General features: G+C 39.0%; 1 pseudogene; it reads right to left on the bottom strand.

Annotated features, from left to right (window-relative positions):
* Window positions 1–12,175: 12,175 nt before the first annotated feature.
* LOC116752653 lies at window positions 12,176–13,905 on the bottom strand (annotated as a pseudogene).
* Between the last annotated feature and the right edge of the window lie 1,740 nt (window positions 13,906–15,645).

The raw sequence follows: 15,645 nt of genomic DNA, 5'->3' as shown, positions 1-15,645 counted from the left end.
GTAATGTCTCCAGAATTCTAATATAGCTGGTAAATGTCTCTATCATCATTTCATTAAACATTCAATAATCATTGCTATAGTGAAGTATTGTTATTGACAGGATATCTCCTATCATTTAGGAGGGTTTAAGCAGAAAAAGTTAAGAACCATCACTCTATAACAGCCATTGAATAAACTGTCTTTACAATGAAGTTTTCTTAGAAAATGTTAATGACTTGTAAAAAAAGATGTTGCATTAAACCAGTTTATGACTAGATGAGTATCTATGCAGCCCTACCAGAAAGAATAAAGGCCCTCAAGAGGCACATGAAAAGATGCTCAACATCATTAATTATCAGAGAAATGCAAATCAAAACTACTATGAGGCATCACTTCACACCAGTTAGAATGGGCATCATCAGAAGATCTACAAACCATAAATGCTGGAGTGGGTGTGGAGAAAAGGGAACCCTCTTGCATTGTTGGTGGGAATGTAAATTGATATAGTCACTATGGAGAACAGTATGGAGGTTCCTTAAAAAAACAAAAATACAATTACCACACGACCCAGCAATCCCACTACTGGGCATATACCCAGAAAAGACCATAATTCAGAAAGACACATGCAGGACTTCCCTGGTGGCGCAGTGGTTAAGAATCTGCCTGCCAATGCAGGGGACACAGGTTCGATCCCTGGTCCAGGAAGATCCCACATGCCACAGAGCAGCTAAGCCCATGCACCACAACTACTGAGCCTGCGTTCTAGAGCCCATGAGCCCGCATGCCACAACTATTGAAGCTCACGTGCCCAGAGCCCGTGCTCCACAGCAAGAGAAGCCACTGCAATGAGAAGCCCTCACACCACAATAAAGAGTAGCCCCCACTTGCCACAACTAGAGAAAGCCCGTGTGCAGCAACGAAGACCCAACAAAGCCAAAGGTAAATAAATAAAGTAAATAATTTTTTTAAAAAAAGACACATACACCCTAATGTCCACTGCAGCACTATTTACAATAGCCAGGACATGGAAGCAACCTAAATGTCCACCGACAGATGAATGGATAAAGAAGATGTGGTACATCTATACAATGGAATATTACTCAGCCATAAAAAGGAACAAAATTGGGTCATTGTAGAGACATGGATGGACCTAGAGAGTGTCATACAGAGTGAAGTAAGTCAGAAAGAGAAAAACAAATATCGTATATTAATGCATATATGTGGAGTCTAGAAAAATGGTACAGATGAACCAGTTTGCAAGGCAGAAATAGAGACACAGGTGTAGAGAATAAACGTATGGCCACCAAGGCGGGGAAAGTGGGGGAATGAATTGGGATATTGGGATTGACATATATACACTAACATATATAAAATAGATAATTAATGAGAACCTGCTATATAGCACAGGGAACTCTACTTCACTTCGCTATACATCGGAAACTAACACAACATTGTAACACAACTATTCCCCAATAAAAGAACAAACCAAAGAAAAGAATAAAGGCTGAACTAATATTGATTTCACAGATTGTAACAATAAAGGGGTTTTGACTTGAATTCTGAGATAAAAATTTTCTCAAGAGACACTCAAATTGGGAATAAAGAAATATGAAAACTATTTGCTCCACGTGGTACCCCCAGAAATGAACTTAGTTCTCTGAGAAGTAAAGATTGCCATGCATTGCTTACCCTTGTACAGCACTTAGTGAAGTTAATGTTTTGTTTTGTTTTCTAAGAATTCAATAAGCATTACCATGTCAAAAGCTTTCTACTACAAAACAGTCACTAGACTTTTTCAGAGATATTATCTCATGAAGTCCTCAAAAACACCTTTGAGGTGTTACTATCTTCCATTTTTAGACGAGGAGACCAAAGATTAATGAGTTTAAATAAATAGCCAAAGTTACACAATAGCAAATGGCAAAACCAGGATTCAGTATTTAAATTTTTCAACTTTTAAATCCAGATTCAGGCAGATATTTCCCAACTACTTATTATATAGTTATGTAACAGGTAGAATTAGACAACTTACAGAGTTAGATATAGACCTTTGCTTCATAATTTTAATTTCAAAATGAAACCAAATTTTAAAGTAAGATGAATGGTAGCTTTTAGGAAAGGGGTTATGGGATAACCATATGGGATCTATTATCTTCTATACATAATTTTTATCCAGAGATTCTTATTGAGCATCACAGGCCAAGTAGAAGTTTTGGTACTAAATGCTGATTGAAATGTACTATTTTCCTTATTTTTACAGTCATTATAATTCTTCTTTCTTTCAAGAAAAGGGACAGACATTAAGGGGCTATTTCTCACGGCAGTTATTAAAAATCCCAGTTACTGTTTCATCACTCTCTGTGAATGGATCTATTGTCCTGCTCACCAGAAGGGCTAACATTGTAATGAGCCAGAGCTGTGTATTTTCACAGGCATCCAAGAATCAGAATGGTGATTACGACCAGGAAAGAAGTTCACATTAGAAATCATTTTTAATAGAATCCCAGAATTCTGAATTTATCCAAAATTACGTAACTTATTTAAAGATTCTTTTCATCTGTTCTGGGTTTTGTCCTCATGTAGACTATAAACCTCTATAAAAATAGTGTTCCTCTAATAAAATAGCCTTCCTTGAGTCTCTTACCAACTCCAGAACTGATTCTAAGGCACGGGGGTTGGTGGGGAGAGGCGGAACAAGGATCCTAGTCAAAGACTTACTTCCTCTAGCACTGTGAACCAGGAGGGTTTTAACCATGTGTCTGAGACAGTCTATCACAGAGCTTCCATGATGGGAGCAGTGCTGCAATTCTTTATAGTTGACAGAATATAGTACAAGAAATCTGTACCAAGCTGATCTCCCATGTACAAGAGCTGTCCTCACGACTTAAATTTGAAAAAATGAAGAACAACATTCCTTGGCCACACAGTCCAGTGACTTGAATCTTCCAGTTTTGTTGTTCTTTCCTTTTGTATTGAAAGAGGCCTTGTCAAATCAGAATGAAAAGAATGTTTTAAGGCGTGAGAAAATTCAAATTTCCTATTTAAAGCCTGGAGTTCATTAGCAGGAGTATACTCACTTATTTCAAGGGTCACTGGGTTACGCAGAAGAGCCTGTCTCTCTGCTACCCACGTACCAAATCATTCACCTGAAAATGGGTTAGAAACACTCTCAAGTCTATTAGCTCTCTATGGGACATAATTCACCTTTGCTGTGCTTTATCTTGTGACCCTGTCAAGTGAAGGGCCCTCCTTTGATTGTTCTTCAGTTAAGTAATTGTCTAAGCTTAATTGGTTGTAATGATTAAAATTTTGTTTATATTATACTGCAGTTTTCTTTTATCAGTGATACTTAGGTTAACTATTTTATTATTTACTACCAAATATAGAAATTTTACCTGGAAGAAATAGTCATATTAATTAGACTCTTTTTATTGGACTATTTTTATTGCAGATGTATAAAGGTTAAAAATCTAAATTCTGGCAAATAAAAAAAATTGTCTGTTCTTGACATTACAGAGTTAGACTAGAAACAAAGAGATTTTATAATATTATAATACTGAGAGGTAGAATGTAATGAGTACAGGCTTTGGAGACTAATAAACCTGGGTCTGGATTTCGCATCAAGACTTATCAAGTTCTGGGACCTTTATGAACTTAAATTATCTCATCTTTAAAATGAAAATATTAATATCAACCATACACAGATTGCCTGAAGATCATAGATTATACATAAAATGTACAATATTTAATCTATTAGCTATTACTTGTTTTAGCTTTGCCCCTAACCAGCTATGTCATCTTGAGAGAGCTACCTGTGTTTCAGGTTCCTTGGATAAATAGGAGGGTGGGACTAGACAATTTCTACTTTTTCTGTCAAAACTCATTTTAATAAGTAAATCAGTTACTTACAGTCTGTTTGTTCTCTGTACAACTTTACATCAGCAAGAGTTTTCTCATGTTAAAATTTTCCAGGTAAGTAAAGATGACATTAGTTGGAATTTGGACAGTAATGTGAGGACAAGGTGAAAAAAACAAAATGGTTAGCAGGAAGTATTTCATATGGCATACTGGAACAAGAACAGAGCAAAAGCAATCACATATAGAAAAGAAAACCATAGATTTGTGGTTAAATAATCTGTTTAAAGAACTTGTATTATGATTCCCTATCAGATTTAATGAGTGATCTTAGGAAAATCACTGGAAAAGTTTAATTGACCCGCTTAATCTCAACTTAATTGACCTATAGCAATAAGTACACCTGCCACCTACCTAGTTCTTAGAACTCCCATGAAAAAATAGGGAACTAAACACATAAAATATGATCATTTTTATACTTGTCAGTTATTTCTGCTTACAACACATTTATAATATGTTTATCTGCCTTGCTGGAAAACAATTTTAAAAAATGAACCCTAAGCTTTATCTCTCATCAATAGTAGTAGATTTTATTTTTAAATTTCTTTTTACTTTGATACAGTTGTACTAACTTTCTAAATATATTTAATAAAAGCAACTTTATTAAGCCATAAACCATGTGTAATAATTCAAACCAAAAAGACAGGACAAGGGGAAGATGGCAGAAGAGTAAGACGCGGAGATCACCTTCCTCCCCACAGATACACCAGAAATACATCTATACGTGGAACAACTCCTACAGAACACCTACTGAACGCTGGCAGAAGACCTCAGACCTACCAAAAGGCAAAAAACTCCCCACGTACCTGGGTAGGGCAAAAGAAAAAAGAATAAACAGAGACAAAAGGATAGGGACGGTACCTGCACCAGTGGGAGGGAGCTGTGAAGGAGGAAAGGTTTCCACACACTAGGAAGCCACTTCGCTGGCGGAGACTGTGGGTGGCAGAGGGGGAAAGCTTCGGAGACGCAGAGGAGAGCGCAGGAACAGGGGTGCGGAGGGCAAAGCGGAGAGATTCCCGCACAGAGGATCGGTGGCCACCGGCACTCACCAGCTCGAGAGGCTTGTCTGCTCACCCACCGGGGCGGGCAGGGCTGGGAGCTGAGGCTCGGGCTTCGGTCAGATCCCAGGGAGAGGACTGGGGTTGGCGGCGTGAACACAGCCTGCAGTGGGTTAGTGCTCCCCGGCTAACCGGTAGGGAGTCCGGAGAAAACTCTGGACCTTCCGAAGAGGCAAGAGACTTTTTCTTCCCTCTTTGTTTCCTGGTGCGTGAGGAGCGAGGATTAAGAGCGCTGCTTAAAGGAGCTTCAGAGACGGGTGCGAACCGCAGCTAAAAGCGCGGACCCCAGAGACGGGCATAAGATGCTAAGGCTGCTGCTGCCGCCACCAAGAAGCCTGTGTGCGAGCACAGGTCACTGTCCACAACCCCCTTCCGGGTAGCCTGTGCAGCCCGCCACTGCCAGGGTCCTGGGATCCAGGGACAACTTCCCCGGGAGAACGCACGTTACGCCTCAGGCTGGTGCAACGTCACGCCGGCCTCTGCAGCCGCAGGCTCACCCCGCATCCGCACCCCTCCCCCCCCCCGGGCCTGAGTGAGCCAGAGCCCCCGAATCAGCAGCTCCTTTAACCCCTTCCTGTCTGAGCGAAGAACAGACGCCCTCCGTCGACCTACACGCAGAGGCAGGGCCAAGTCCAAATCTGAGCCCCGGGAGCTGTGAGAACAAAGAAGAGAAAGGGAAATCTCTCGCAACAGCCTCAGAAGCAGCGGATTAAAGCTCCACAATCAACTTGATGTACCCTGCATCTGTGGAATACATGAATAGACAACGAATCATCCCAAACCGAGGAGGCGGACTTTGAGAGCAAGATTTACGCTTTTTCCCCTTTTCCTCTTTTTGTGAGTGTGTGTGTATGCTTTTGTGTGAGATCTTGTCTGTATAGCTTTGCTTCCACCATGTGTCCTAGCATTCTATCTGTCCGTATTTTCTTGTTTTAATTTTTTTCTTTATAATTATTTTTTATTTTAATAAATTTATTTTATTTTATCTTACTTTATCTTCCTTCCTCCCTTCCTTCCTCCCTTCTTTCCTTCCTTCCTTCCTTCCGACAACGAATCATCCCAAATTGAGGAGGTGGACTTTGAGAGCAAGATTTATGATTTCTTCCACTTTTCCTCTTTTTCTGAGTATGTATGTGTATGCTTCTGTGTGAGATTTTGTCTTTATAGCTTTGCTTTGACCATTTATCCTAGGGTTCTATCGGTCCATTTTTTTTCTTAATAATTACTTTTTATTTTAATAACTTTAGGAAGAAATAGAAAATATGAACAGACCAATCACAAGCACTGAAATTGAAACTGTGATTAAAAACCTTCCAACAAACAAAAGCCCAGGACCAGATGGCTTCACAGGCGAATTCTATCAAGCATTTAGAGAAGAGCTAATACCTATCCTTCTCAAACTCTTCCAAAATATAGCAGAGGGAGGAACACTCCCAAACTCATTCTACGAGGCCACCATCACCTTGATACCAAAACCAGACAAGGATGACACAAAGAAAGAAAACTATAGGCCCATATCACTGATGAACATAGATGCAAAACTCCTCAACAAAATACTAGCAAACAGAATCCAACAGCACATTAAAAGGATCATGCACCATAATCAAGTGGGGTTTATTCCAGGAATGCAAGGATTCTTCATTATACATAAATCAATCAACGTAATACACCATATTAACAAATTGAAGGAGAAAAACCATACGATCATCTCAATAGATGCAGAGAAAGCTTTCGACAAAATTCAACACCGATTTATGATTAAAACCCTGCAGAAAGTAGGCATAGAGGGAACTTTCCTCAACATAATAAAGGCCATATATGACAAACCCACAGCCAACATCGTCCTCAATGGTGAAAAACTGAAAGCATTTCCACTAAGATCAGGACCAAGACAAGGTTACCCACTCTAACCACTCTTATTCAACATCGTTTTGGAAGTTTTAGCCACAGCAATCAGAGAAGAAAAGGAAATCAAAGGAATCCTAATCAGAAAAGAAGAAGTAAAGCTGTCACTGTTTGCAGATGACATGATACTATACATAGAGAATCCTAAAGATGCTACCAGAAAGCAACTAGAGCTAATCAATGAATTAGGTAGTGGCAGGATACAAAATTAACGCACAGAAATCTCTGGCATTCCTATACACTAATGATGAAAAATCTGAAAGTGAAATCAAGAAAACACTCCCATTTACCACTGCAACAAAAAGAATAAAATACCTAGGAATAAACCTACCTAAGGAGACAAAAGACATGTATGCAGAAAATTATGAGACACTGATGAAAGAAATTAAAGATGATACAAATAGATGGAGAGATATACCATGTTCTTGGATTGGAAGAATCAACATTGTGAAAATGACTCTACTACCCAAAGCAATCTACAGATTCAATACAATCCCTATCAAACTATCACTGGTAATTTTCACAGAACCAGAACAAAAAATTTCACAATTTGCATGGAAATACAAAAGACCCTGAATAGCCCAAGCAATCTTGAGAACGAAGAACGGATCTGGAGGAAATCAGGCTCCCTGACTTCAGACTGTACTACAAAGCTACAGTAATCAAGACAGTATGGTACTGGCACAAAAACAGAAAGATAGATCAATGGAACAGGATAGAAAGCCCAGAGATAAACCCACGCACGTATGGTCACCTTATCTTTGATAAAGGAGGCAGGAATGTACAGTGCAGAAAGGACAGTCTCTTCAATAAGTGGTGCTGGGAAAACTGGACAGGTACATGTAAAAGTATCAGATTAGATCACTCCCTAACACCATACACAAAAATAAGCTCAAAATGGATTAAAGACCTAAATGTAAGGCCAGAAACTATCAAACTCTTAGAGGAAAATATAGGCAGAACACTCTATGACATAAATCACAGCAAGATCCTTTTTGACCCACCTCCTAGAGAAATGGAAATAAAAACAAAAATAAACAAATGGGACCTAATGAAACTTAAAAGCTTTTGCACAGCAAAGGAAACCATAAACAAGACCAAAAGACAACCCTCAGAATGGGAGAAAATATTTGCAAACAAAGCAACTAACAAAGGATTAATCTCCAAAATTTATAAGCACCTCATGCAGCTCAATAACAATAAAACAAACAACCCAATCCAAAAATGAGCAGAAGACCTAAATAGACATTTCTCCAAAATGGATATACAGACTGCCAACAAACACATGAAAGAATGCTCAACATCATTAATCATTAGAGAAATGCAAATCAAAACTACAATGAGATACCATCTCACACCAGTCAGAATGGCCATCATCAAAAGATCTAGAAACAATAAATGCTGGAGAGGGTGTGGAGAAGAGGGAACACTCCTGCACTGCTCGTGGGAATGTGAATTGGTTCAGCCACTATGGAGAACAGTATGGAGGTTCCTTAAAAAACTACAAATAGAACTACCATATGACCCAGCAATCCCACTACTGGGCATATACCCTGAGAAAACCATAATTCAAAAAGAGTCATGTACCAAAATGTTCATTGCAGCTCTATTTACAGTAGCCAGGACATGGAAACAACCTAAGTGTCCATCATCGGATGAATGGATAAAGAAGATGTGGCACATATATACAATGGAATATTACTCAGCCATAAAAAGAAACGAAATTGAGCTATTTGTAATGAGGTGGATGGACCTAGAGTCTGTCATACAGAGTGAAGTAAGTCAGAAAGAGAAAGACAAATACCATATGCTAGCACATATATATGGAATTTAAGAAAAAAAATGTCATGAAGAACCTAGGGGTAAGACAGGAATAAAGACACAGACCTACTAGAGAATGGACTTGAGGATATGGGGAGGGGGACGCGTAAGCTGTGAAAAAGCGAGAGAGGCATGGACATATATACACTACCAAACGTAAGGTAGATAGCTAGTGGGAAGCAGCCACATAGCACAGGGAGATCAGCTTGGTGCTTTGTGACTGCCTGGAGGGGTGGGATAGGGAGGGTGGGAGGTAGGGAGATGCAAGAGGGAAGAGATATGGGAATATATGTATATGTATAACTGATTCACTTTGTTATAAAGCAGAAACTAACACACCATTGTAAAGCAATTATACTCCAATAAAGATGTAAAAAAATAAAAATAAACACTTTATGTTAAGTTTCTTTATGAGCAAAGGACTAAAATCAACAAGAAATTATTGTATCACTGCCTAACTCATTTTCTATTGCTATTTGTCTGCTACCTGTGCTATCTTAATTCCTTTTGTTTGGTGCTTGTCAGAACCATCAGTGTCAGAATTTATTTGGGACCTTGACTTCTAGATCACTGTGGGCAAGTTTTATCTCTTTTTGAAGACTGTACATGAGGAGATGGCATGGAGAAGTGAGTGGATACACAAGGCTCTTCACAAACATGAGAACCTGCAGAAACCATTTATGACTATCAACCCTTTTTCATCTAAGAAAATAGACTTTCTTTTATCCTCTAATCTTCCAAATGTGAATTACCCCTCTTTCCCTAAACTTTCTTTCTTTGGAGCTACAAAATAGGAAGAGTTGAAGCTCCCATCTCTTCTCCCTGCCAGTATTTCATCAGTGCTGATAAAGCTGTAGAGAAAAAACCTCCTTGAGCCTTCCACCATCTGCAAACTTAGAAAACTGCTGTGTAGCAGTGGAACATAAACCACAACTGGGAAAGAGCAAGACCTAGACACCAGCATCTGGAGTGGAAGACAATAGACCAAGGCTATTATTGTACTGGGCGCTGGGGATGGAGATTTGGATTTATAAGTGTTTTTTTTTTTTTTTAGTTTGTTTTAAAAAATGTTCCATTATCTTTACAACAAGAATACATGTTTTTAAAGCCAGAAATTTTGGCTTCTTAACTATGGTTATTTGTTCTCGGGTAAAGAAGGTCATGGTTAATGCGACCATTGCATCCTACATAACGTGAGGATAACAGCCACTGTCAAGGAAAATCGTGTGAACTTATTCATCTAATATGTATTAAATTTTAATAAATAAAAGAAGAAACCTGTTAAATAAAAAAAAGATAATGAAAAGACAAGCCACAGAGTGGGAGAAGACATTTGTAAAAGACGCATCTTGTTAGGATAAAGTGGCAACTTGCAAGCTTCTTACATGAGCAACTGGTTTTACTTATTTTGGTATGTAGTGTGAGGTGCAGACTTTAGTTTTAAATGGGTGTGCAGTTTTCTAGGCATCAATTTTAAAGATTATACCTTGACTTTGTCACAATCAAACTTCCCAGACATACTTAGAACTATTTGTGGCTATTCTTTTCTGTTTAATTTGTATATGTGCTCATTCATGTAGTAATACTACAATGTTTGAATTGTAGTGGCTTTATAGTTAAGTTATATAGCTGCCTGCTAATTAACAGATACTCAAATTCTAATAAAGTTTATTATTTAAAAAAAAAAAGACAGCAACACAAAATCTGAAACCAGAGAACACGCACTTCCTCATTTACAAATGCATCAGAAGAGAGGTGGACACCCTTTCTCCTGTTTGTAAGCAAGGGGTCAAGACACATGAGCAAACGAGTTTCAAAACTAAGTGCTTATACAGATCTTTCCTTATCTGAAACCTGTCCTCTAAATTTGGAGTAAATAAACCTTATGTGAAAATCAGTATGGGAGACGGGTTGGAGATATGGCAAACTAGGCTCCAATTGATAGTTTTTCTATGATAAAACAGCTCATCCTGAAACATCTTATGATAAGAAACAATAACAGTACTAAAGTATTAATAGCAACACTAATATCTACCTTCCTTTGAGCCTTTAATAATAGGCTCTATGACTCAAGACTTTATGTACATTATGCCTTGCCTGTATTAAATTGAGAAAACATGCACATAAATATAGTTTGGATAATTTGAAATTCATGTAATAGCTTGAGCCCATTTATAATGGTCTATTAACTCTATTAAACCTCCATACTTTATAAAACAAGAAATCAATGACTTTTTTAAAAAAATAAAGGTTTCAAAGCATGACTGATTTAGAAATGGGCCCCATTTCACTCCAGGCACTGTGTATGACATTTAGCAAAATTCCTAATTCTACTTTGAAATCGTCAACACACCATAACACAAAAGACTTCTTCAAGGTCAATTTTTACCAATTACCTCCAAGGGAGTCTTAAGGATCTTTGCCACTGCTCTTGCAACTCATTCTATTCCCTTCCCAACTACATTCTCTCAACAGTACAAAGCCCTGTTCCAGGAGAGAAAAGAACAAAACAAACATATTGGTCATCTTCTCTAATTCCAATATAGTAACCATCAAGGTCAGTCTTAAGGAAGCAAGAAAATATACAACTTCCTTCCTATGCAGATCCTTTACACACTTATTGATATTTCCACTTTTATTTATTAATCTTATATGAGTTGGGAAACTGGGACAAGTAGGAAATAACAATAGGTAAGTAAAGTTACAGAGAAACTCTCAAACTCTTCTTAAACCTACTCCCTCCTCCTAGGAGGGTATAAGATTAATTTAAACTCTTGTTTTCTATCCTGGGAAGAGGATTAACCTAGCATACCAGAACAAGGGGGAAGTGAAATGATCTAGAACTTTTTTTTAAAGTACTTATTGTATTTGGGATTCTCAGAAGAACTCAGGATTCTGTGAGAGTCTGGCTAAAGAATGACAAGGAAGGAGCATTACCTAGTGTGACTATGTTTTCAATACAGAGAGAACACCGCAGGCACACTTCAGAAGCCAGGTATCTTACTAACAAGTGAGAAAAAGAAAATTAAACAATGCTTAGAGATGGGAGAGTAATTGTGGCATCATGTGAAAGAACAGTAATAACCACCAACCGCTGATTTGGCATAGCCAAATCAAGTAGAAAGTGGCAGAATTTCAACGAAGTACTGAAAATGAAGAATGCAAAATGAATCTCTAGCTAAAGGTTAAAAAGAAAAAATGAGAGGAGCTGGGCATAAGAAATCTCTACTTGGTGATAGATATCAGGAGACATTACTCAAAATGATGAAACTGTACAACTTCCATCCTCAGGGAAGTTAGTGAAAATTAAGCCAACTAAATACATGAGTGAAATATGCATGAATTTGGGAACCACTGCTCCAGAGTGAATCCTACTTCAGTCTAATGGGAGGAAGTAAGAAGCAATCCCACTCCTGGGCACGGTATTAAAAGCCTCAAAGTTACTTTGCTTTTACTACCTCTTTAGGCTTGAGGATCTCAACTTAAAAGCAGCTCTTTTAGACAGACAGGAGCTCAACTAACAGGAACAACGACAGAGAGAAAACTATTAAACTAAACACAAGGGAAACCTAAATCAATTTCAACTTGCTACAGACTTTAGTGAGGCGGTACTTTGTTTTTGCCTAGAACCCTCAGCAGACCAGGTCTCAGAGCCTTAGCATCACCTCCTGTCTCAGCTTGCTTGGTGCCCTCTCTTCCAGGAGATTTCCTCTTCCTAGACCTTGAGAAGGTCTGGCAGACACAGCTTAAAAAACGACCAAGACAGAGTGGTGATGATGCCAAGGATGTCACTGCAGGAGAAGAGGGCCCGAGCTCCTGGGACACTGAGAGCTCACAGGGCTGGATCTGACATTCCTGATGCATCATACAGGTACCTTGATCCTGCTGACTCTGTAATCTGTCCTGCAAGTAGAAGAAAAAGTTTAAAAGCCCTCAATGCAAACGCACTATACAGAAAGAACCTGACCTTCGGAACCAGTTCTTTCATACTCTATCTGGGCCCAAGGATCCTAGTTTGTTTCTCAAGTTCCTTATCCCCAGCTCCTCCCACCCCGGGTGAAGAGCTGTCATTATTTTCCCTTCTGGAGTAACCCAGGATCCTCCATGGAAACTGCATGCTGAGGTTGGCAGAGGCACCAATCAGCCTGGATCACTGAATGGCTTTGGGGTACCCACGTCCTCTTCCTTCAGCCTCCATCCTGGAACCGCTTAGAATTGTTATTTGGGAAAGAGGTACATTTTTAGAGTATCGAGCCATTATACGTTTGGGTATATGCTTGGTGTGTGTGTGGCAAGCCCAGAATTTTTCTACCCCATGCCTCATCCCTACCTCTTTGGGAAGGTCAGGATCACTTTCCTTGGCACTGAGTAGGGTCAGCTTTTTATCTACCACCTCATCTTCTTCACTTTGTGGTGGTAACAAAGGCGTTGGAAGAATGCCAGGGCAGTGGGTCTCCACTTTCTACTTCCTCTTGCTCTTTTTCATTCTCTTTGTCCTTATGACCTTTCTAAGATGTCTATGTTTTTTTGGAAGTGGATCTAGCTTTCTCTTCTGGACTGGAGGCCTGACAGGATCTTGTGAAACATCACCCACATGACTTCCAGATGTCCCTCCAATGGCTCTGATGATAATTCCAAACTTCTCTTCAGAGGGTCATTCTCCCATGGGTAGAATCTATCCTCTGTATCTTGAGTATCTGGTGATATGCTCAAGTCATCAGCGATATGGTTTGGGATGCAGACTGGAGATTCCCAACCTCTCTCATCTAGGGGTTTTTTTTGACCCACTATGCTGACCCCAGCCATCTTTGCAGAAACAAGGAGCTCACAACAAAAGGACCAACAGTCAAATGCTAATGGAAGTAGTTAGTTCCCTGAGTCCAATGATTTACCCTCAGCTATGATAGACAAACAGCTGTACTGATCTCAGATTTCCCCTCTGGACTTATCTAAAGGAGTTCAATGGCCTTCAGAAATAGAGTCCTCAGGTTGTTCTTCTTGGCCTGGGAGATCTCAGATTCCCTAAAAGGAGAGAGCAAGTCACTGGAGTAATTGCTCCATGGACAGTGGAATTCCTCCTGGTCACACAAAATCCATGATTTAATAAGACTCGGCCAAACCTAGCATAAATTCCTAGGCAGAAACTTGCCAAATTTCCAGAGCAGTATTCTCCATGTATATCAGAATCACCTGGGGTACTTTTTGAAAAAGCAGATTTCTGCGACATACCCCAGACCTACATTCAGAATATCTAAAGCTGGGTTCCAGGAATTTACATTTTTTCCTAGTAACTTAAGTGATTTTCCTGCACTATAAAATTTGAAAACTACTACCTTAGAGGGACACTAAATCCAGTAGTCTATGGAGTCATAGAGATGACTATTCTTTAAAAACATTCCACTTTTCCCATATAGGTTTTCCCTAATCATCTCAGCCCATAATGATTTCTCTCTTCTGAACACCTTTAATAATAATCACTAAATTTGGAATGTTATCCTTTATTATTTTCTATTATAATTTAACTTCTGAACATTGTATCTATGTCTCTAACCAGATTATAAGCTTCTCAAGGGCAGGGAGTCTCTTAGACTTGTTAGTTTTCTACAGAGACTTGCCAGGTGCCTAATGAATTGAATAAGTGAATGAAAACATGAATAGGTTTATATCCCAGTGTACAGTGATTGTATTAGATGAGGCTTTTCTGTGGGAAGAGCTGTAGAGTAACAGAATGCTAAGAAGGACATGGGCCCTGGGGAAAAACCTAATCCAATTCCTAAAGTTTACAGATGGGGAAGCTGAGACTCAAGTAAGATAATGACCTGCGTAACGCTGAGCTTGGAGTCTTTTTTCCATAAAGGACCTAATAGTAAATATTTTAGGCTCTGTGGGGCATATGGCCCTGTTACAAATATTCATCTCTGCTATAGCACGAAACCACCCACAGTCAGTACGTAAACAGATAATCATGACTGTGTTCCAATAAAATTTTATTTACAAAAACAGGTGGTAGGCCAGATTAGGCAGCAGGCTGTAGCCTGCCAACCCCTGGCCTAAAGTCATACAGCTAGTCAGCAGCATAGCTGGGATTAGAAATCAAGTCACCTAACTCCCAGCAAGTGCTCTTTCCATAGAAGAGTAGAAGACTATAGAAAGAGAAAGGCCTTCTTCAATTAAAAGCAGGACTTTAAAGTAGGAAAAGATCAAAATATGTCTGGGTATGTAGTATTTCTAAGATGGTCTCTTATGACCCTTTACACAAACAACTAGTAGCTAAATTCTGAAACTGGGTCACTTTTCAAACGAATCCATCAGTTGGGAAGTGGGGGGAGTACACTGAATATCTTCTATCACACCTGCCTAGAAAAGCATACTATTTGGTCCCTTTTTGACTGAGGAGAAAATCCTATAGAAAGATAATGGAAAATACTTTCATTATTCATTTCTTGAAATTATTGTGGCCTGATGAACATAGTTCCACAGTCCAGTGATCAAAAGCTTCAAGTAACTACCAGAGAAACATGGAAGCAAAGATAGGAGAGGTTATCTAAGGAGCTAAAACCTCACTTTCTAAACCAAGATGCTTTTTAATAATGAAAATGACCCTAGTATTAAAGAGTAAGTTGTCCAGAATCTTGAGGTTATTTTTATATTCTGGACTTTCTGAGAACTGTGAGCTCCACCCAAATTCTGTTCTATTTTTATTTCTACCCCTAATGTGTTCCTCCTTTCATTCCTTTGCCTTCACAAAGCATATACTCAACCAATATATGCTGACTGATGGATTAATGGATGGATGAGTAAACGTATGAATGAATGAACCAAGTGCTTTTAGAAAATTCCTTGCATTATAGCTGTAAAGAATAAAGCAGTGTTGGTCCATTCTGCAAGAGGTCATTCAGGACTTTTTATGTTACCCTTCAGTAAAGCTAACAGTGCCTTCACATGGTAAATGTCAATAAAAGTTTCA

This window comes from Phocoena sinus, chromosome 4, assembly GCF_008692025.1.
Source record: "Phocoena sinus isolate mPhoSin1 chromosome 4, mPhoSin1.pri, whole genome shotgun sequence".
Classification (NCBI taxonomy): Eukaryota; Metazoa; Chordata; class Mammalia; order Artiodactyla; family Phocoenidae; genus Phocoena; species Phocoena sinus.
Note: the sequence above shows the minus strand (reverse complement) of the source record. Positions and strands in the feature narration are given on the sequence as shown.